The 23451-nt window shown below is 40.9% G+C and overlaps 1 protein-coding gene across 8 annotated transcripts in view; it reads left to right on the plus strand.

Annotated features, from left to right (window-relative positions):
• Positions 1-23451, plus strand: part of LOC126297733 (uncharacterized protein DDB_G0271670-like) — a 177219-nt gene that overhangs the window by 80637 nt on the left and 73131 nt on the right. Inside the window, exons 6-7 of one of the 8 annotated variants that reach the window (XR_007552573.1) lie at positions 1791-1879; positions 12798-13259. The exons of 5 other annotated variants lie outside the window; for them this stretch is intronic. The gene's annotated coding sequence lies outside the window, so the exon portion shown is untranslated. Of the gene's footprint in view, positions 1-1790; positions 1880-12797; positions 13260-23451 lie in introns of those variants that run through there. 2 more of the 8 variants (XR_007552572.1, XM_049988878.1) reach the window with 2 other exon arrangements.

Genomic DNA, 23451 nt, shown 5'->3' on the forward strand with positions numbered 1-23451 from the left:
TGCTCTCTCTGTGGTGTATGCAATGTCAGTCATAATTTGTTAGACCTGAGAAATAAATGTTATGTAACTGTCTCATGATGAACTAATACTGTAGACTGAAGACGCAGAATTTTTTTAATTATGAAGAGAGACCACAGGCTGTTTTAGTGGGAAGAGATCATCAAAAGATATTTCAATTGAAAAGGCAACTCATGTTGTATACAATTGCATAGCCTCAAACAGTGGAAATTGGAATATCAACAAAATTGTGAAAAGGATAGATCTACTCACCGTAAAGATCACACTCATTTGCAGAGATGCACAATGAAAAGACTTCCCGCAAGCAGGCACACTTCATGCATACATGAGCACTATTGGTGGTTGCTGCGGCCACAAATTCAGCATTCTGGTTGCAGTGGCCTGAGATAGTAGTCACGTGTCCATGAGGTGTGCCCAGGGTTGTTTTGTGTGTGTGTGTGTGTGTGTGTGTGTGTGTGTGTGTGTGTGTGTGTGTCTCTTCTTGTCTGATGAATGCTTTGGCTGAAAGTTCAATGTGTAACAGTCTTTTCGTTGTTGTGCCTGTGTGCAACCCAATGTGTGATCTGGACAGTGTGTAACAATTTATCCTTTTCATTACATAGCATCACTTTGACACTGGATATTTTCTTAAATTGTTCCTATACCATGTGAACTAGCTGCTGGTTGTTGCTGACATTGTTCTTAATTTCCACTGATGTCATACAGTCTGGTGTATTTAGTAAATAAATCAGATCCCTTTGTTTAGTTAAATACTGGCCAACTTATCTCACAGAACAGTGATGGTTGTTTTATGTGCATCTGGGTTACCAATATTTTTGCATCCATTTGTCTCTTTCGTAGGCATTTTGAGGAGCAATGCACAGATCGTGTTAGGGTTTCTGGTTGTGTAGGTGCTTGTTATTCCGTACTGTAACTGTAACCATTGTAGTATCAATTTTCTGTAGTATACAATGTGTACACGAAAATGTGGCAACTAGTTACTTGAATCTTGTACAAAATGCGAGAGCAGGGATGTCATTGAAATTCAGCGTACAGTGTAAGAACACGTTAACTGTTGAATTTCACTAAATGGCACAATGATTGTGGCAATATTTTTACGTATTACACGTACTATGTGTATTTTGTTCTGGCTGAAACTTATTAGTCGGTGTTTATGGAGTTTACATTTGGCTAGACCTAGATTATTTAGAATTGTTTTCTGGGAGATTCTTATACATCATAACTGAGACAGTAAGTATTTTATGGAAACATTATTTGAGTTAGAATTGTATAAACATATTTTTCCATTGTAACTATTGTAGGATGCAGTACTTGTGTTTATAATGTCTTTAATTATGAACTTGGCAGTTTCTAGGTCGCCTATGTTGTCATCTACAACAACAACAACCACTATCACTATCACAATTTGCCCTTCACTGCTGATTCTCTTTTGGAATCAAGCAAAGTAATTTCCTGAACAATCTACCACCACCCGATTGGCGATAAGTACCGCCCACCTCCATTTCATTGCAGTCATAATTAAGTCATGTACTTCATTCTTCCTGTCTGTCTAGTGAATCCCAACTCATGTCTCTTGTTTTCTTGCTGGGAAACCCTCAGTTTTTGAATGGATTTTGCATTTTAAGTCCATACGTCACTACTGTACATCAAAATAGCTAATACACATTCATTGTAAACTTTGCTGTTGAGACACATTGAAAAGTTGGCTTTGAAAACTCGTTTTCTTTTACCAGGCCATTTTAAATTTTCTATTTTCCTGTCTATCCATCCAGGTGTTATCTTCAGCTGCCCTAAATATGAAAAACTTGTCGAGTGGTTCTATGATTTCATTGTTGAGTTGCACAGTTTCCTTTTTGATCAGGTAATTATGCAAATTACTAACTGAATAATTATAAATAAATGTTTAAAAATTAAATGTAATAAGATTAATGCTTAAAAAACTGGTGATAGAAGAGGGAGAATGTACTGAAGAGTTTCTGAAATTAGGAAAAGTGGAGTAGTGCTGGCAGAAAAACACATTCAGAAATGATGTTCAATCTTGAGCTTCAGAGTTTTGTAATTTCTTTATGAAAATAAATTTGAGAAACAAGGAATGGGCTGCTATTCCATAGCTACTGTTACTTCCAATTTATTTCATGTACCCTATGTCTTTGTTGTTCTATGTACAGAAGTGTCCCACTTCACATCAGTATCTGTGTTTACTTTTATACCATTAATTTTTTTATGTTCTGTTTCATAATTCTGCTACAGGAATTTTATATAGACTGTAGTTTCAAGTTTTGTTCCTATCTGCACTGCACCAGTCATTCTAAATTGACGCTTCTCTTTCACCACAAATATTTTAAACCAATGTTTATGAAAGTTTGACATACTATCAAGTGGGGAAACTTGTGACAACTGAGTTCCTGTAATGTATTTTATTGCAGTGTAATGTTGCACAGTGAATCACTGATATATATGAGAGAAAGAGAGAGGTGTACTTCAACATTTTGTGGTGCACATTTTCATAGCCAAATTTTCATGACATCAAAAAGGTTAGAGTTCTGTAACTCAGTGATGAATTATAATTCTAATTATTTTGTTTTATCACTTCTGTATTTCTTTTCAGACACTAGGTACTACTATTATTATTATTTTTAAGCGTATCTGGCCAATTTCTCAAAGTGGTTGGTTGTGATTCACTTTTCAGAAAAAGAGAATACTCGTAACTGCGGTTTGTATTATCAGGGAGTGTTATGATTATAAATGCATAAAAACAGTTGTGTTGCGATAATTTAATTTTTTATCCAATTGCTGAATTGTTATCTTAGGTAGGAATGCCTCTAAATGTGGCTGTGTTTACACTTGCAGCCTTTGTATGAGACATATTATACAAATTTTCTAAAATTTGTATATTGCCTCACTTGAATGCACAATTTTCAGCTGTGTGTGATTTTATTAAGAATACATTTACTTTTCACTGTTAAACTATTGAGGCTGAATAGTTGTCTGATAAGTGCAGTGGGATTTTATTGATTCCATCAAATTGTCTAGTTCAATTTTTCTACTGGTTAGAGGTGTAATAATCTGCATAAATCATTGCGTACTATTACTAGTATTGTTAAAGAGATAAGAATGTCTTAATGTCAGTTTAAATAAGGCAAGAAAATGAAGAAAAAAGTATTTCTTGGTGGTTGGATAGTTACTTGGTCTGATTGTTCACCAGATTAAGACCCGAAAGTGTCATTCATTGATAGAATGCAGTGCAACATCAGCAAATGAAGGCTAAGAAATCAGGCTCGTAAAGCAAGAGTTGTACCAAACCATCATCAAATGTACTGTGGTAATGTGTAATCATGTTACAGTGAAAATAATAAATTACTTAAACTATATTGATCAGTTAGTCATGTCAGAGACTGATATGTCATGGAGCTGTGTGAAGTCCTGTATACAGAGCTTTTTAAATTTTATCTTCAGATAAGTGTTCTGTATTTTTATGGTTGATAGTATTGACCAAAACTAAATAAACATTCATCTACAAACAAAATTCGTTGGTAAATTGATCACTATGTTCAGTATTAGCCAAATGTATGTGAATACTACTGGAAGTTTTCTACCAATTCTGAACATTCCCTTTAGCCATTAAAAAGTAGTTGAGTCTCTCAAACAGGCTTAAATACCCTTCAATTTATTCACATATTTGATTAATACACTTCTGTAGTGTATTGTGTAAATCTTGTGTGGATATGGCATAAACATTTTTAATATCCAGCGAGCTTAGATATCCAAAACCTGAAGATAAGGTGAACAGGAAGATGATGTTTCTGATGTCCCTACCAACTCATCACTGATTAAATGCTTGGGTTGGGTGATGTAATAGAAGGTGTATAAAATGTGACAGAGGCTCACTGAGCAAAAGTTACTTCCATTGTCTTTCACCAGTTTGTCTGCAGCGGTAATTTCTCATGTTAATTTTTTGATTAAAATAAGTGCTATTAATGTGTCCAGTATGAAGTGCTGAGCCCCCCAAGTCTTCATGTCATAGTTGCTGTGTGCACCTTTTTTTAGCAGCGGTACTTGAGTGCTTTACACCAGTTGGCATGTTGTAGCAATTTTCAGTGAGCAACTGGACTGGACAGGACTGTAAACTGGTGTATTGTTTCCTGATAGCTTGCACACACTGCAAGTGATACGGATAAAATGTTGCAACTGCTCATGCAGAGTTGACCACTCACTCACATGGTTTATGTCTGGAGCACATGCTGGCCTTTGTACACTTTTGTTTGTTGTGGTGTTCCATCTTCCACAGCCCCTGTGCAAAGTAGTAGGGCTTAATTTTGAGGTGATGTTTCTGTCTGAAAGCTCTCTATTTCTATCTGTGTTTGATTTAACAATGAATGTGATTCTGAACTATTGCCTTGAATAAAACACCCCTTGTTGCGATTAGTTTCAGAATATCTGTCATTTTTTTTCCATGTGTGGTTCAGGAATGTCAATCTGCTCCCTTATGTGCTGTTTGTTGATGTAGACGGTTTGTGTTGTGGGGATATTGGTGTCCATGTATGTTAAATTTTCGATGCAATAGTGGCATTTGCGATATTTTAATGTGTGTGATCTTTTGTATCAGCTATTCAGTATTCTCTAAACTTCTGTTGCCTTTGAATATGTAAGGTTTGTCTAATTATGTGTTTGTGTCTAGTATGTACACTTTTAAAATTTATCACTGACTTGATGTTTACGTCATGCTTATGCGAAGAGATCTAAAGAGAAAGAAAAGGGGGGAGGCAGCTAATGCTAACAAAGACAAGCATGCCTATTTATGTTGTCTAAAAATGAAGAAATTTTGCTGTTAGATGCACTGAGCACATAAGACCACTAAAAATTGCAGTTGACACTCCACTTTCACCAAATGTTCTACGGTTCTGGATCACAGATCAGGAGATACCAACACCGACTTAAAAATTCTCACTGCATTTACAGCCCTCCACATAAACTGGTAACTGTAGAAAGTTGTCTTATATCTAAAAAGAAATCTCTCTCTCTCTCTCTCTCTCTCTCTCTCTCTCTCTCTCTCTCTCTCTCTCTCTCTCTCTTGGACACGCAGTCCCAGGGGGCCCGCTGCAATATTTGGTGGGTTCGTGCTTGGCTGCCATAGAGCCCTAGCCTTTGCAACATCTTTTACCTTCTATGTTGCATGTCTATCCTCTTGCTGTTCTTTTTCCCTTCCCTTGGGGAACATGTCTGGGCTGTTTTCAGGAATGTGTTCTGCATTTTCGGTAACCACTACCAAAATACTCTTCACTATTTTTCATTCCTTTTTTCTTTCTTCATTCAACGTCTCCTATCCTTCCACCACTTTGGCATTTGAGGTTCCTCTTTTGCTTCTTCCTCTTTGTGAACTCCTGAAGGCTGGTCCATACGTCTGACACGTAACAGGTGACTGGGTAACACACAATTCCCAGCTCCGGGTCGACAGGTAGGGTTTGCAAGCACCCCTGGTACAGCCCAGGCGCAGGGAGGGGTGATGGCCTGAGCTGCTACCTTCACAAATTTCCGATTGGTCCCTCTGCCAGGTGTTCGGGAGGTGTGGCCTGAGGTGTGAACAGTCACCTAAGGTGGGTGTGCCCCCCCCCCCCCACCCCCCCCCCCCCTTCTGAAAAGGACCACAGTCAGAAGGAGCACACTGTTGGAGACACTGACAATTGAGGGGGATTTTCTCCCAATGAGACAATCATCTTCACAGTCAGCAGCTATGAAACATAAACGGAATGAGGCTAATGATTCAATGACCCTACCAGCTGCACCACGGTTCCTTGTGGTTTCACATACTGAAGATGCTCGGTCCTTCGCTATGGTAAATCTATTTATTATTCAGAATGGTGTTGATGCAGTGGCTGTCCCTGTGAAATCCTGCTCTCATTTACGCAATGGCACATGGCTTTTGGAGACTACTTCCAATTCTCAAGCACAACTACTGCTTGCAGCTTTGCTCCTCCATGGCTATCCTGTTCGTGTCGAGGCTCGCTGAGCACTGAATTCTTCCTGTGCTGTTATTTACACTAGGCTGCTCAGTGGTCTGACTGAGGCAGAAATCCAAATGTATGTCTCTGATCAGGGTGTCATTAAAGTCCGTCGGGTGCTGAAAACAGTAGATACCTCCTTACTGCCCACATGCACACTCTTGCTCACTTTTGATAGAGTGGTTCTTCCCTCAAAGATCAAAGCAGATGTGTAGTTCTCACAGTCAGACTGTATATTCTGAACCCAATGCACTGCTACCAGTGTCATTGTTACAAGCACACTCGAGTCCTGTTGACACCCAGCCAAATGTGTAACCTGTGTTAGGGATGTTCACAAGGGCAATTGTTCACCACCTTCTCCCCGCTGCACCAACTACAATGGTGACCATGCTGCCTCCTCCCATGATTTTCACATGTATCTTGATGAGCGAGCTGTCTAGGAGATCTGGGTGCAGAAGAAAGTGCCTTACCCGGTCACTCGCAACTTGTTGGCTACTCAGCAACCTTGTGTTCTACCACCTACAGTACTGTTATTGCTACAACTTGCTCCACAAAGGACATAGCCATGCAGACATGTGACCCGAAATTTAGCACCACAGTTGTGAAGTCTCACAGCATCATGGTAGCGTCTCCATTTCCTCCTCCAGCTGTGCAACACACCACCAAACTTTTGCCTCGTGGGACAAAGTCACCAACTACACAAACGTCAGGCCAAAAGGACAGAAGGAATACTCTCATGAAGACTTCCTATGTCCTTCCAGTCAGCCAACATCTGAAAGTTCCTCTGCAACCCAGAAAGGCTCCAAAAAGGCAAATGGTCTTCTCCTTTGCCAACTCAAAGATCCTCTTCGAAGGTGTTGCCACGTGACACCCTCACCTGGCTTATCTCCATGTCGCCGGTGCTGTGCACACCATCAACCATTTTTCCACCCTGGACTTCACAGGCTGAGAGGAGAATATCTACTCTTCTGTATACCTCATGGAGCAGGATCCTCCTGCCTCTCTGCCCTGTAGCAGCAAGTCTTTGAAGGCTGGCACTCGGCAGCCGCCGAGGTGTCTCTCTTCATTTTTTCCTCGTCATGACTCTCTTCCAATGGAACATTCATGTCTTCGATCCAACAAAGATGATTTACAGATGCTCTTAGAATCTCAGCGTCCACTTGTTCTCTCCTTCAGGAAACTAAATTACATCCTCATGGCTGCTTTGAGCTCTCTTCTCTCTGCTTTGAGCTTTCTTCCCAGTCCGTTTTGACCTTACCCCTGAGGATATCATTCTATCGCATGGGGGGAGTCGTCCTGCTCCTTTAAACTGTTGCAGTTCACTTTTTCCTTCCTCAGTTGATCTTTCCCCTTTGTACTGCGTACATCCCTCCATCATTTGATGTCACTAGGTCAGACTCATCCAGCTTAGTGGGCAGCTACCTCACCCCTTTCTGCTGCTTGATGATTTAATGTGCATCTCCTTTGGGGTTCTCTCCTCTTGGCTGACTTCCTCAGTCAACTTAACCTCTTCTGCCTTAACAGAGGAGCAACCACATTGCCTTTCAGACTCCATGCACGCCTATTTCCATTTGGACCTATCCTTCTGCATTGCCCAGCTTGCCCATCATCTCAAGTGGTCATTCTCTCTGACACATACTTGAGTGACCATTTCCCATGTGCTATCTGGCTACCTGTTTGCTGGCTCCCCCTCCCCCCCCCCCCCCCCCTCAATTCATGCACACCCAAGTGGCAGCTTACTATGGGCGACTGTAGGCTTTACTCCTCTCTGGCTACCTTCGACAAACATTTACCCAGATATGATGATTAGTTAGAATATCTTACAAACGTTATCCTTACCATCGCAGAATGTTCCATTCTTCACATTTCCTCATTCCACACCATGTCCCGGTCCCTTGGTGTACTGAGGCATGCCATGACACAATTCGCGCATGGAGACCACCTGCATTCATTACAGACAATTGCATGCACAGTGTTGTTATGCTCTTTGGGATAGCAGAAAAGCTAGCTGAATTTCTTATACTAGTTCCATTAACAGTTCCACACAGGCTTCCTTCGTGTGGGCAATCCTCAGACATCTGCCTGGGACCAAGGTCCATTCCCCAATTTCTGGCCTGACAGTAGCAGATGATGTCATAATAGACCCAGTTGCTATCCCCAACACCTTGGACCATTATTTTGTGGAGACTTTGACCTCCACTCCCTATCACCCTGCCTTCCTCCATCATAAACAAGTGGAGGCAGCTCGAGTGATACTCTTCTCTTCTCAGAATCACGAGTGGTACACCACCACCTTTAGTATAAGGGAGCTGGATCATGCTCTCTGTCAGACACCTTTATCCAGGAAAACGGTGTGCCTCAGGGTTCCGTACTGAGCAGCGTCTTCTTTGCTATTGCCATTAACCCTGTTACGGCCTGTTTCCCGCCAGGTGTCTCTGGCTCCCTTTTCGTTGACAATTTTGCCATATATTGCAGTTCTCCATGGACCAGTGCCACTGAGTGGCGTCTTCAGTGATGTCTCGATCATCTTTACTCATGGAGCATCAACAATGACTTTCATTTTTCCACTGTCAAAACCGTTTGTATGAATTTCTGGCAGCACAAATGTGTTTTTTTTTTTTTTTTTTTTTTTTTTTTTTTTTTTTTCCCCCCACCATCTTTACATCTCATGTGTGTTGCTGTTCTGTTCATTGAAACCACAAAATTCTTGGGGCTCACGCTCGATAGGAAACTTTCTTGATCCACCCACGTGTCATATCTTGGATCCTGCTGTACATGGTTCCTCAATGTCTTGTGTGTCCTCAGTGGTACTTCCTGGGGAGCAGATCGAGCCACCCTTCGCCATTTGTTCCAGTCCCTTGTCTGTTCGACACTAGCGTATAGGTATTTCGTTTATGCATCTTACGCCGTCTCAATAGCATCCATTTGGCCACTGGCACCTTTTACAGTATCCTTGCTCAGAGTCTTATGCAGAAGCTGCCGAACTACCACTGTCCTACCACCATGACTTTCTCCTCAGCAGATATGCATGCCATTTGTGTGCCACATGTGGCCACCCATCCTATGTCGCCACCTTCAATGACTCCTTTGATCGCCAGTATGGGGAGTGTCCCTCTTCTCTATTACCTCTTGGAGTTCGTTTTCGACTCTTGCTTTGGCAGCTCAACTACATGCTACCCCACAACTTTTCCGGGGAGTGTAAACCCTTCATGACATGGCTTCTTGCAGTGGTGCATGTGCACCTTGGCCTTCACTCGCTTCCTAAGGACACTACTCCAGCCTCGCTCTATCGCCTTCAATTTCAAGACCGTCACATGGAACTTTGTGATAATACCTTTTTTGTACACTGATGGCTCTTGGACTGACTGTGGTGTCAGGTGTGCCTTCGTCATTGGCACTGACATTTTCCAGTATCGGCTTCCGGAAAACTGCTCAGTATTTACAGCAGAGATCTTCGCACTGTATCAGGCCACACAGTGCATCCAATGACTCATGCTTTTCAATTGCGTCATCTGCGCCCTCTCTTTCAGTGCCCTTCAAAGTCTCTTTGTGCTGTACACCATCCATCCCATAGTGCAATGCCACAAAGAAAGCTGTCACTTGCTCACTCTTGATGGAGCCTCTGTGATGTTTATGTGGGTTCCTGGTCATGTCAGTCTGACATGAAACAAGGCTTCTGACGCTGCTGTCATGGCTGCCATCCTTGTACCTCAGTCCTCTAATTCTTACATTACCTCCAATGATCTCTGTGTTACTGTCTCTCAGCAGGTGGTGTCACTTTGACATCACCACTGGCCCTCCCTTCATGGGAAAAGGTCCAGGTTATTAAGCCTCTCCCAGTGGCTTGGATGACCACCACGCTGCCCTCTCACTGCGAGGAAATTATTTTAGCTATGTTGCATATTGGCTACTGTGTTTTTAGCCATCGCCATTTGTTAAGTGGTGCTGCCCCACCACGTTCTACTCATTGTGCTCAACCTTTGATGGTCTGCTATTTCCTGACAGAAAGCCCTTTTTTTAACCACTTACTTTCTCGTTTTTGTTTGCCGTGTGTGTTATCAGCCGTTTTGGTGAACGACACGTGGGCTGTCAGCCACGTTGTACATCGTATCTGTCTTGGCAATATGGTGAAGGCCATTTAATTTTTAGTTCGAGACCTCCATTTGTCTGTGGTATATTATATAGACCTTTCTTTATGTCCTTGTTTTTAGCTGTCTTCTCTTCCATCATTTGGGATTAACGTGTAGTCATTTTTAACTCCCCTCATTGTCTTTGTGTTCTACAGTTCTGATGTAGACGCGTATGAGCCTAGTTGTTTTTGCATTGTAAAGCAAATCATAGAGAGAGAGAGAGAGAGAGAGAGAGAGAGAGAGAGAGACTGCTGTCGAAATAAAGTTGAGAATACCTGTCCGGAACACACAAATCAGGATCTCGGATGACTTGTACAGGGCATGCTGAAAATCTACATCTACATCTACATGGTTACTCTAAAATTCACACTTAAGTGCCTGGCAGAGGATTCATAGAACCATTTTCATACTACTTCTCCACCATTCCACTCTCGAGTGGTCCGTGGGAAAAAGGAACTCCTAAATCTTTCCATTCAAGTTCTGATTTTTTTTTAAATTATTATTATGATCATTTCTCCCTATGTAGGTGTGTGTCAACAAAATATTTTCGCATTCGGAACAGAAAGTTGGTGATTGAAATTTCGTAAATAGATCTCACCACAAAGAAAAGTGCCTTTGTTTTAGTGACTGTCACCCCAACTCACATATCATATCAGTGACACTCTCACCCCTATTGCACGATAACACGAAACAGGCTGCCCTTCTTTGCACTTTTTCGATGTCCTCCGTCAATCCTACCTTGTACGGATCCCACACCACGCAGCGGTATTCCAGCAGAGGACGGACAAGTGTAATTTAGGCTCTCTCTTTAGTGGGTTTGTCACATCTTGTAAGTCTTCTGCTAACAAAGCACAGTCTTTGTTTCACCTTCCCCACAATATTATCTATGTGGTCGTTCCAATTTAAGTTGCTCATAATTGTAATTCCTAGGTAATTCTCTTTAGATCATTTTCTAATTGGAATTGATCGTGTGATGATTTTCCTAGACAGTAAATTACAGTGTCATCTGCAAACAATCTAAGGAAGCTGCTCAGATTATCATCTAATCATTTATGTAAATCAGGAACAGCAGAGGGCCTACAACACTACCTTGCAGAATGCCAGATATTACTTCTGTTCTACTCAATGATTTACTGTCTTATCACTATGAACTGTAACCTCTCTGAGAGGAAATCGCGAATCCAGTCACACAACTGAGATGATACTCCATATGCACGCAATTTGATTAATATTTACCAAGCGGGAAAGCGCCGATATACAGGCACAATAAATAAAACACACAAAAAATCACACAAAATTTCTGAAAATCTCTTGCACAGCAGTATGAAGAACATCATGCACCATTAATATACATATTTTTGTTGAAACATTCTGAATACGATGACTGCAATTTTGAATTACATTTATTCCCATCTAACATTTACGTGTTGTTTGACAGGAATAGAAAGGAAAACTCTCAGACAATAGTGAAACACATGTTGCAAAATTTGTATGGTTGATAAAAAGAGAGAATCTGTTTCATTGAAGTTGGGTTCTTCAAAACGTGTATTGTGTTAAGACTACTGGAATCCCATGTCAGTGGTGCAAAGTGTCTGAATGTTTCTTAAGTAACGTAGATTTTTTATTTATTTTTATCTTCATGCGTTGTGAGGCTTGCAGGTGTTCTTCAGTATACATGGCAAGGGCTTGTCGATTAATATCATTGACTGAACCATAGCAGAATATGAGGCCTGCCATTTCCCATGTGGAGTAATAGAACTCCATTTCCATATTTATGTTATTCACATGGTACAGAATCTCTAATCTTATTTTGAAATCAATATGTAAATAAGGAATGTCTAATGCAAGAAACAGTTGTAACTTCTATGAGCCACATCAGCACGACAGTCAATAAAATAAATACAGAGACAAACACAACCAATAATAACTGAGCAGCAAACTTTAGCAGGAATACTGAACATTTATAGCACATGTGAAAAGTATTCTGTGTCTACAGTGGCATATGTTTCTGCACATATTTTGATAGGAACTTTTTTTCTAATTTTGACCAATACACTCTTGGAAAAGAATATATATTTCTTTTAAACTGCCTGAATGCACTATATCTAAAATAACAGGGAAACATGTAATGCTATCATTTGCTAGTTCATAGATTTGTGTGTCCCCGTTTAATTGCTCCTCCTGATGGGGAGGGGGAGTGAGTGAATCTATATTGAAAATGTAAAGCATTTTTGACCAGTGACATGCAGTCTTAAGTTAAAGTTCCTTCCACAGTTTTGAGTGCTATTTGTCCAAAAACTCTTATACTTTTCTTCTCAACATTTATTCGACATAAACTGTTTTAATTTTGTTATGTAATCTACTTTAGTAACAACAATAGGTAGCAGGCTGTTCTTAGACTTGTAGTGAAGTACTTGATTTTTTTTTTTTTTATTTTTCTATAGTTGAGTTCACTTTGTTAGTAGTTTCATTTTTTACTTTATACATTTGGAGTAATCTTTCCGAATTCTGAATTCATTATTTTAGTTCATTCCTGTATATTTTTCTTGTTGTCTACTGTTGTTCTTGATATTATGTTTTAATTTATATTTTTCTCTTTCTATCTCACCTAATTCACTTTTATGGCTGAGGATATTTATTTCGCTTGCAGGAACTCTTTAAACATGCTTTAGGAAAAAGAAAAACTGAAAAGTGATTGCTACAAAAGTGATATTTCATCAGTTAACCAAAAGTAATAGAGGATGATGCTGTAGTGAAAGTTAGAATTTCACAGAACATGAAAATTAATAAATGTATAGATATATATAAAATTTTGACATTAATATTTTATTTTGTAAAAAGCTATTTTATGTTAGGGCTTTATTCAAGAGGGGTAAAATTATATGGCATTTCCACCCCAGATTGATTTTTAAAATTGTAATAGTTTGTCTTCAAATATTGTGTAAATTTAGTGAAGATTAGTGTTTGATGAAACCTCATCAAATCTGTTCTCATATTTGGCACAGAGCATTTTCTCAAACTGTTGATGTGTATACATTTAATTTGGTACACACATTGTGAGAAATTGTAAATGATACATATAGATTACAATGAATAAAGAATGAAAAAACTGAATAAAGACATTTTTATTAAAGTATTGAATATGTGAAAGCCCGTACTCTGCTAAACAGTTTATAAGTTTTATTGTTTTCAGTCATTTTAATGAAAGACAGACATGGTGATTCTCCACACTTTTTTTTTTCTTTTAATGTTTTGAAACTTTATGACTGCTGATATAATTTCAAATCTCTTTGTGTTGATGGAACTGCAGTATGTCAGTTCAGTTATAATGTTGTACACCTTGCTACACATGAAATGTTTTAGTGCTTTGACATGTGTAGTCACAGTCCATGTACATCTCTGCAGTTCGGTGTGTGATTGACATGAGCAGCATGTTTTGATCACTTTTGTTTCTAAGTAACAGGAAATAAAGATTTGGTGATGTTATCATATTGTTTGTCAATGTTACAGGTATAGAAACTTATGCATGGAGGAGGAGATTAATTCTTGTAGTGTTGACATCTTAAGATTCATATGAGCAATCAGCAATTTCTGTCAGGTGTAGGAAAAAAAGATGGAATACCTAACTGTAGAACGCATGATCAAAACACAGCTAACATTTTTGGGAAACACTGGTGTGTTTGTATAATGTTTCAGTTTTACGTTTCCTTTTGATTTTGTACATTGTCATGCCTACTGAGTAAGCATTATGAACTATATAATTAGTCATCTGTTTTGTTTTGTATATCCTGATACAGTACTAATTTAAAGAAGTGAATAATGTTTAAAGTGTCAGAGATTTTCCCCTTTCGTTAGTGGTTTCAGTGCCACTGAGGAAGTGCACTACTCTTTTAACAGAATAAATGAGTTAACATCTGCTAGTATGCTACTGATTTTAACGTGTTAATAATATAATGCTAGAAAGGCAAACCACAGCAAACTTCACCTGTAAATGTAGCATCCTCACAGAGGACAGGGAAAGACAGACAAAAAATTGTATTATGATGTGGCCATTGACATCTTCCTTAGGGAACTAGCAAGTCTCTCAAGTAACATCACCATACCCCACACATTTTCCCCTCCACAGCAAACTCGTCACTGCCAAGGAACAAGAGAACAAAAGAAAGAGGAAAAAATGCACTGATAAGATTGCTGCTATACTTAAATGGAAGTTCAGTGGGTTCAGGGCATGTGGAGGAAATAAGGCTTCTAGGTCAGGGAAGACAGGTGTGTATAATTTTGTTGGTGTCAGTTTGAACTCTCTGATGCCCTCACACTACATACATGGCTAAAGCCTCTGCAAAAACAATGATCGTAGTGGGGAGATAGCTAAAGGAAGAGACTTTTCACACCACTTAGTGTTTTCCCCATCATCACCAGCCAACAAGCAGTCACTGTATCCGTGCATGTGCATCATAGGTTAACAGTATGTTCCCTCTACTGGGTGCCACTTAAGTCTTAGATGAATGAACTATCATCAGATCATCAAGCAGATTGCCTTGTACACACACACACACACACACACACACACTACTACTACTACTACTACTACTACTACTACTCAATGACTTTTACTCCAGTAATTGTGTCCATATCTTGATTCACCAGCCAGAAAACAGTGTCTGAAAGAAAGCCACAATAGTGGGTGTTCAGTAAGCCAAACTGGATGCTGTGGAGCCAATTCTAAGAGGCTGTTGTAATGTGAATCACTCTCCAGACCAATGTCCAAGGCATAGCCTAGACAATGGCAGAACGTTACACTAGTATTACCACTAGTATCAGTCTGGGTCCATCTTATTATCTTTTCCATGCCACAGAATGTCCACTGCGAGAGGCAACTGGGACTTCATTTCCACCAGTTGAGAAGAATATGGCTGTCCCTTCTTCATATGAAAGCTGGATTCTCTATTGTCTACAACTTGTGATTCATCTCTTGCTCATGATTTTTTTTCCTCTACGTGCAACAAAAGCAACATTTCAGTTACAGCTGAAAGCTAGCTCGAGGAATGAGCAAAAAAAAGTTTTAATTTTTCATTTGAAAGGTTTGTGTGTGTCCTCTTTAACCATTCATGTTTTGTTTATTTCTTTGGTGAACTGAAGATGATGGACCTATTGATATTTTTAAGGAATGAGTGAGGTTTCTGGTTCTCACCTTTGATTTTAAGCCTACCTGGTTTCCATACCTTGTGGGCCTGAAAACACTGTTTGCGAAAGCTCTAAATATTTTGGAATGCTTTGATAACAGTTCATGGGGAACAAACTACATCTGTTTACTCCAGGTTTATGAAGACGCTGTACTGTCATGTCTCAGTTTTGTGTACAAAGTGTATGAGTCTGCAAGAGCCTCTAATTTAAAAATGTTCGAAATGGTGCATAATTAGAGAATTCCCTTGTCCATAATGAGCCTTTAGGACCAGTCTTATTTGCAGCCTTCATGCTGAGACTGGTTAGTAAATGCTTAGCTTGGCATTGCAATCTTATGAAATGATATCCACACTACAGGCACCTGAATATTCCATTGCTGCTTGACCACCAATGAAAAGACTTTTCAGTTATTGACTTCAAGCAACAATGGCAATTGGGATCTGCACAAAGCACTGTGTTTTAGAAAAGGATGTGCGTCATATTTAAGTTTTATGCCCAGGGTGGAGTAGATATCTATCTTGACTTCTAAAGACACCCAAAATTATTTTAGTTGGGACCAACTGTGTGAAGAAATGCACTCAAGGTTGAATTTTTTATGTCCTCGTCTTACAACATTTTAAATGAGCCTCACAATTTTAATAATATAGATTGATGGCTGTTGTTTCACCTTCGCACCAGGATCTTTCCTACCCAGTGATTATGCCCTATATTTAATGCAGAACCACATGCAATCCTGAAGTAAATGGTTTGAGAGAGGCATAATCAAAGCAAAAAAAGTTTCTCAAGTACTCCAACTACATATATTTTTGGATAGGGTCTGCCTTTAGCAAAACACAATTTTGTTTTTTAACCCATACATGTTTCACTGCAGTTGCAGCATCTTCGGTGGGCTTTTATTTTGTGGCTGTTAAAGATAATGAATGTTCTTTACTGTTTGTATACATGTAAATATTAGCTTTTAAAAATCATAATTACAGATATTTGAAGAAACACACAGAATTATGAGTTCATACCTTTTTACCTCATGGTATGGTTTTCCTGATGTGTAATGTTTCTACAGTGACTGTTCTGTTTCACAGTTTATCATCTGCAACCACTTACACCTTAAAGTATACAAATTATTTAAACAAAACAGTCACTGTAGAAACATAATACATCGGGAAAACCACACCATGTGGTAAAAAAGTTGAATTTATAGTTTTGTGTGTTTCTTCAAATATCTGTAATTATGATTTTTAAAAACTAATATTTACATGTATGCAAACAGTAAAGAATATTCTTTATCTTTAACAGCCATAAAATAAAAGCCCACTGAAAATGCTGCAACTGCATTGAAACATGTTTGGGTTAAAAAAACAAAATTATGTTTCGGCAAAGGCGGACCCTACCCAAAAACATACATATTGTTAAAGCAAACATGAGAAGAAAGAGATTCAACCCAAAGATGATTACTCCAACTACCTTAGTGATCTACAGGCATTGCAGTAAATTTACCCAGCATAGAAAATGGGACAAAAAATAAGACAAAATGCTCCTCCTTCAGCAAAAGGGGAAATGCTTACCAATCTACATGGAAGCTTGGGAAAATGAGCAAACAGCAAAGAAGACCTGTAGGGACCACAATGTGCCATTCCCTTGAGGCTGTTATCTCATTATTGAGTCAAAGTGTCATGCAGCTGTGACTGGCAGTGAGGGACAATAAGTTGCACTCGGTGACACCAAACATCTGACTTTCACATACCTCATATCAGTCACTCCAGTATAACCTTTACCCACCTCCAAATAGTGCACTATTCGTGTAACTCATGGTTTTATATTTTTTGCAAGACTACCACCCCCCACCGTATGTGATTGCTATGGCACACAAATTGTGGTATGCCACATTCTAACTGAGCGCATGTTGTATTTCAGTGAGAGTGTGGGATCAAATTTAAGTGGCGATCTGCCCTCTATTTTAGCTAACAATGAGCAAGTATAGTAAAGCTTTTAAAAAATTGTTTTTTGAGGACTCAAACCTAAGCTTTTGGGCTGCATGTTTTAGTGTGTTGCAAAGTGACTGATACATCCTCTTTTTTTTTTTTTTTTTTTTTTTAGTCCAGCAGTATTTTAATTCTCCTTGAAGTTTTTCTGTTTTACCACAGTTAAACAAAAAAAAAATTGTTAGGGTTCTGGAGACCTAGCTGTTATGCACCCAAACATATTATCATTAGTCAGTCATCAGCTATGATAGTCAATGGTTATTGTAGATTGTCACAGTGGATTGAAAAGCGACAGTGTAGCAAATCACTTTCCTGGTCAGTATTGTATAACAACACTGGGTATACAGTCCTACTGTCGATGGTCATCACCTCACTATGAGTTACAGAAGCCACTGCCCCACACATGTTGCAGGACACAGACAGAAACTCAGGAAGAGTAAAACGTCTGTTGTGTACTCGAAGCTTGCAGACAGCTTCCCTATCCTCTTAATAAGTTTGGTACACTTTAGGGTTGGGTTGTTTGGGGAAGGAGACCAGACAGCGAGATCATCGGTCTCATTGGATTAGGGAAGGATGAGTAACGAAGTCGGCTGTGCCCTTTGAAGGGAACCACCCTGGCATTTGCCTGGAGCGATTTAGGGAAATCACGGAAAACCTAAATCATTATGGACGGACACGGGATTGAACCGTCGTCCTCCCGAATGCGAATCCAGTGTCTAACCACTGCGCCACCTCGCTCGGTGGTACACTTTAGTACGTGCCAGTGTCGGAGTACGAGTGTACTGAAATCCATATGAGGCAGTGCAACCTGCTTTCCAACAGGACATTGTTTAGGCAAATAGGAGAGGTGTTCTGGCATAGGATGTGGACATGGGGCTGTTGATGTGCTTTTAACTGTATGCCAGTGGCAAATGATGTAGAAAGCTATTTTCCAGTCATGTGAATCCAGTTGTTTGCCTGCTGCACCTCGCAGTTGACATTAATGTTGAACGTAACAATGTGCTGTCGTGTACCTCATGAACTGTTTTGGACCAGTTAGAGGGACATAATTGATGTTTATTGCTGTGTGGCCTGGTCAAGTCATATTGTGTGTCATTGTGTTGAACACACATGGAACACCATAAAGTGACAGGATACACCTTCAACCCTGCTCCAATCAATCTCCTTGTTTAATTACTGTTTACTTGGGTCCACAGCCTTACAGTATTTCATAGTGTATAAACATGTTAAATGTTACAGGATTTAAGTTAACTTGTTACTTCTGTAGAGGAAATGTGGAGAAAGGAAACTGTTTCAATTTCAAGAATATTGACATAATTAAATTTTGCTGAGAGCAGCACTTAGAAGCTTTATTTCATAATAAGTCCTTTATAATAGTAAGTATATGCAGAGCACCTTCAGGAAACTTTAACCTCTTCATAAATATCTGGAAGTTCTTTTGTCCCATCTCACAGGAAGGAAAAAAAAGAAAGAAAAAAAATGGTTGCTGGTGATTTTAATGTGGATTTTGAAAAGCTCTGTAAGTGAACAATTATTGCAATCAGTAACATTGTCATTCAATTTAATTCCTTCTGTGAACTTAGCAACCAGGTTATGTAAATGCTCTGAGACTGCTGATGATGATATCTTTGTAGACAAATCTAGGGAAAAAAGTAATATCACAAAACCAAAAGTAAATAGGATATCTGATCATGACATGCAGCACCTTGTGTTAAAGGTTGTAGTTTATCAGGATAAAAAAGTATTAAATCTGAGTACAGCAGGGTAATAAATCAGTCAAAAATTGAGAATTTTAGGGAATTGCTCAGAGACATGAACTGGATAGGTGTTTAAAATTTTTCTGACTCAAATGGAAAATAAGAAGTATTTATTAATAAAGTTACTTCCTCTTTCGAAAATTGTTTTCCCCTAAGGTAACTCAAATCAAACGTAAGTTTAAAAATAAACCATGGATTACAAAAGGAATAAGGATATCATGTGGGACAAAAAAGTTTTTGTTTCTGCTATCTAGGAACAGCTCTTGTGTTGGCATTGTAATGCATTACCAGGAATAGTGACCACAGTCTCCGGCAGCTGAAGCCAGATTACGAACAGCAGCACATGATGGGAGAGGCAACTGAGTTTGGGGTAAGGAAGAGGCCAGGGTGGGGGAGCAGGTATTGTTTAGGGATGGACTAATATATTGCGTAAGTTTAGTGGGTGGCGGAATACCACTGTTGGAGGGGGCGGGGGGGGGGGGGAGGGTAGTGGGTAGAGAATCTCATTTCAGGGCACGACGAGAGGTAGCGGAAACCCTGGCAGTAAATGTAATTCAGTTGCTCCATTCTAGGATGGTACTGCGTCATTAGGGGAATGCTCCTCTGTGGCCAGACTGTGGGATTTTGGGAGGTGGCAGGTGACAGGAAAGATAAGGCATGGGATACCTGATTTTGTACAAGGTTGGAAGAGTAATTATGGTCTGTGAAGGCCTCGATGAGACCCTTGGTGTATTTTGAGAGGAACCACTCACCACTGCAGATGCAACAACCACTTGTGGCTAAGCTGTATGGGATGGACTTCTTGGTATGGAATGGGTAGGAGCTATCGAAGTGGAGGTATTGCTAGTGCTTGGTAGGTTTGATATGGACAGAGGTACTGATGTAGCCATCATTGAGATGGAGGTCAACAACAAGGAAAGAAGCTTGTTCAGTAGAGTGGGACCAGGTGAAGCAAACAGGGGACAAGGTGATGTTCTGGAGGAATGTGGATAGCATGTCTGAACCAGGTGATTTGTTTAATATTCTGTTTAGTACAGATTCCCTAGATGGCCCACAAATAGGTTGGCATAGTATGGTGCCATGCGGGTGCACATAGTCGTACTCCAGATTTATTTGTAGGTAATGCCTTCAAAAGAGAAGTAATTGTGGGTGAGAATATACACTCCTGGAAATTGAAATAAGAACACCGTGAATTCATTGTCCCAGGAAGGGGAAACTTTATTGACACATTCCTGGGGTCAGATACATCACATGATCACACTGACAGAACCACAGGCACATAGACACAGGCAACAGAGCATGCACAATGTCTGCACTAGTACAGTGTATATCCACCTTTCGCAGCAATGCAGGCTGCTATTCTCCCATGGAGACGATCGTAGAGAAGCTGAATGTAGTCCTGTGGAACGGCTTGCCATGCCATTTCCACCTGGTGCCTCAGTTGGACCAGCATTCGTGCTGGACATGCAGACTGCGTGAGACGACGCTTCATCCAGTCCCAAACATGCTCAATGGGGGACAGATCCGGAGATCTTGCTGGCCAGGGTAGTTGACTTACACCTTCTAGAGCACGTTGGGTGGCACGGGATACATGCGGACGTGCATTGTCCTGTTGGAACAGCAAGTTCCCTTGCTGGTCTAGGAATGGTAGAACGATGGGTTCGATGACGGTTTGGAAGTACCGTGCACTATTCAGTTTCCCTTCGACAATCACCAGAGGTGTACGGCCAGTGTAGGAGATCGCTCCCCACACCATGATGCCGGGTGTTGGCCCTGTGTGCCTCGGTCGTATGCAGTCCTGATTGTGGCGCTCACCTGCACGGCGCCAAACACGCATGTGACCATCATTGGCATCAAGGCAGAAGCGACTCTCATTGCTGAAGACGACATGTCTCCATTCATCCCTCTATTCACTCCTGTCGCGCCACCACTGGAGGCGTTGTTGGGGCGTGAGCGGAAGACGGCCTAACGGTGTGCGGGACCTTAGCCCAGCTTCATGGAGACGGTTGCGAATGGTCCTCGCCGATACCCCAGGAGCAACAGTGTCCCTAATTTTCTGGGAACTGGCGCTGCAGTCCCCTACGGCACTGCGTAGGATCGTACGGTCTTGGCGTGCATCTGTGTGTCGCTGAGGTCCGGCCCCAGGTTGACGGGCACGTGCACCTTCCGCCGACCACTGGCGACAACATCGATGTACTGTGGAGACCTCACGCCCCACGTGTTGAGTGGTACGTCCACCCGGCCTCCCGCATGCCCACTATACGCCCTCGCTCAAAGTCCGTCAACTGCACATACGGTTCACATCCACGCTGTCGCGGCATGCTACCAGTGTTAACGACTGCGATGGAGCTCCGTATGCCACGGCAAACTGGCTGACACTGACGGCGGCGGTGCACAAATGCTGCGCAGCTAGCGCCATTCGACGGCCAACACCGCGGTTCCTGGTGTGTCCGCTGTGCCGTGTGTGTGATCATTGCTTGTACAGCCCTCTCGCAGTGTCCGGAGCAAGTATGGTGGGTGTGTTCTTTTTTCCATTTTTTCCATTTCCAGGAGTGTAGTTGGTCATGACACCTACGCGGGAGGTTGTTGGTTTGGAATCCATCGTGCGTTGGGAAAGGTAGTGTTTAATAGTGGTAAGGCCAAGGGCATTAGGGATGTTAGTGTAAAGGGAGGTGGCATCAGTAGTGATGAGCAGAGCACTGTGTGGTAAAGTAACAGGAGCTGTGGAGAGTCGGTGGAGGAAATTGTTGGTATCTTATATATAGGAGAGTAGGCTACAGATAATAGGCTGCTCTAAGAGAGCAGAGATACTCTCAGGGGGGGCACAGTAAGGTGCCCAAATGATGTAGCCTTGGTGTTTGCGTTTATGGAATTTGGAAAGCATGTGAAGGTAGGTGTGCAGGGAGTAGTAGGGGTCAGGAGGAAGATTGACTCCAGGAAGAGGTTCTGGGATGGGCCTAAGGATTTGAGGAGAGACTGGAGACCCTGCTGGATTTCTGGAACAGCGTCACTGTGGGAGGGTTTGTTGGTGGATGAATCTGATAGCTGGCAGAGTCCTTCAACCAGATAATATTTGTGGTTCAAGACAACAGTGGTGGAGCCTTTGTCAGCAGGTAGGATTATAAGGTCAGAATCAGTTTTTAGGTGATGGATTGTGGTTCTTTCTGGAGATGGAAGGTTAGGTAGCAAGTTGTGGGATTTGGTGAATGATGGCAAGGCAAGGTTCGAGGTTAAGAAATTCTGGAAAGGTAACGGGGTGATTTGGGGGCAGTGGGGGTGGATCATGGTTGGATGGAGGATTGAACTGAGTCAGGCAGGGTTCAACATTGGTGTTCGGTTGAGTCTAATTGGTTGAGTTGCTGGCGAGGAAGTGTTTCCACTGTAGGGGCCGAGAGAAGGAGAGAAGATCTTTAACTAGTCCTGCATTTGGGAGTGGGGAAAAAGATGAGGTATTTGAAAAGGATTGATACTTCTGTTGGGCTAAGTGTTTTGGACGAAAGGTTCAGGAGTGTGTTTCGGGTCTGTTTAGATTCTGCCTCTCTCATGTGTTGCTGCTGTTTGTAGTCTTGGTTCAGCTACCAGAGACTGTGTGTGTGTGTGTTTGTGTGTGTGTGTTTTGACAAAACCTTGTCAGCCGAATGCTTATTTTGTGACAGTCTTTTTAATGTGCCTATCTGGGACTCAGCATCTCCGCCATATGGTGAGCAGCAAAAAACAGAAGTGTTATTCATTGTTAGGGATACAAAGGAATAGGAAAGAAAAATTGAAAAACGCAAAATGAAAATTCAGACAGTGTCATTATTTTTATGTTATGGTTTCATAAAATTGTTCCTCTGTGTTTGAAATGTTGCCATGCTCGCATTGTAGACCTAGAAAGGAATTATGCTGACAAGGAGGTATAAAGTACGATAGGTCTACCATATTCTTTTGATTGCTTCTATGTTGGATTTTTTCATCAGGGAAGCTGTTTGAAATTGAAGCTGAGCAACGTTGATTGACATGCATCCACCACTGTTCACAGAAGCATGCCCTTTCCTCAAATCAAGCTCCTGGATTTCATTGTTGACATTCTGTTCTGGTTTATGAAAAACAGATGTTCCATGAGATTTGTCATAGTTGATGTGACATATTTTCAGCTATATGCTTTCATTTCCAGCAACTTTATTTTTCTTTTTACCCCCCTTGGTGACAAGCCCTTGAAAATCTTGGCCAGAAAATCTGAATGTTGCATTTTATTAATCACAAACTTACTCATTATGACACAGTGGTAGCAGACCTGATTCCCACAAGTGTTTGGACATTTGGACATACACCACTAGACTACCAGGGTGCTCAGCAGTTTCATTCAGTGCAAGCGAACTATTGAACTAAGACACATGTCAGT

Source organism: Schistocerca gregaria, chromosome X (assembly GCF_023897955.1).
Source record: "Schistocerca gregaria isolate iqSchGreg1 chromosome X, iqSchGreg1.2, whole genome shotgun sequence".
NCBI lineage: Eukaryota > Metazoa > Arthropoda > Insecta > Orthoptera > Acrididae > Schistocerca > Schistocerca gregaria.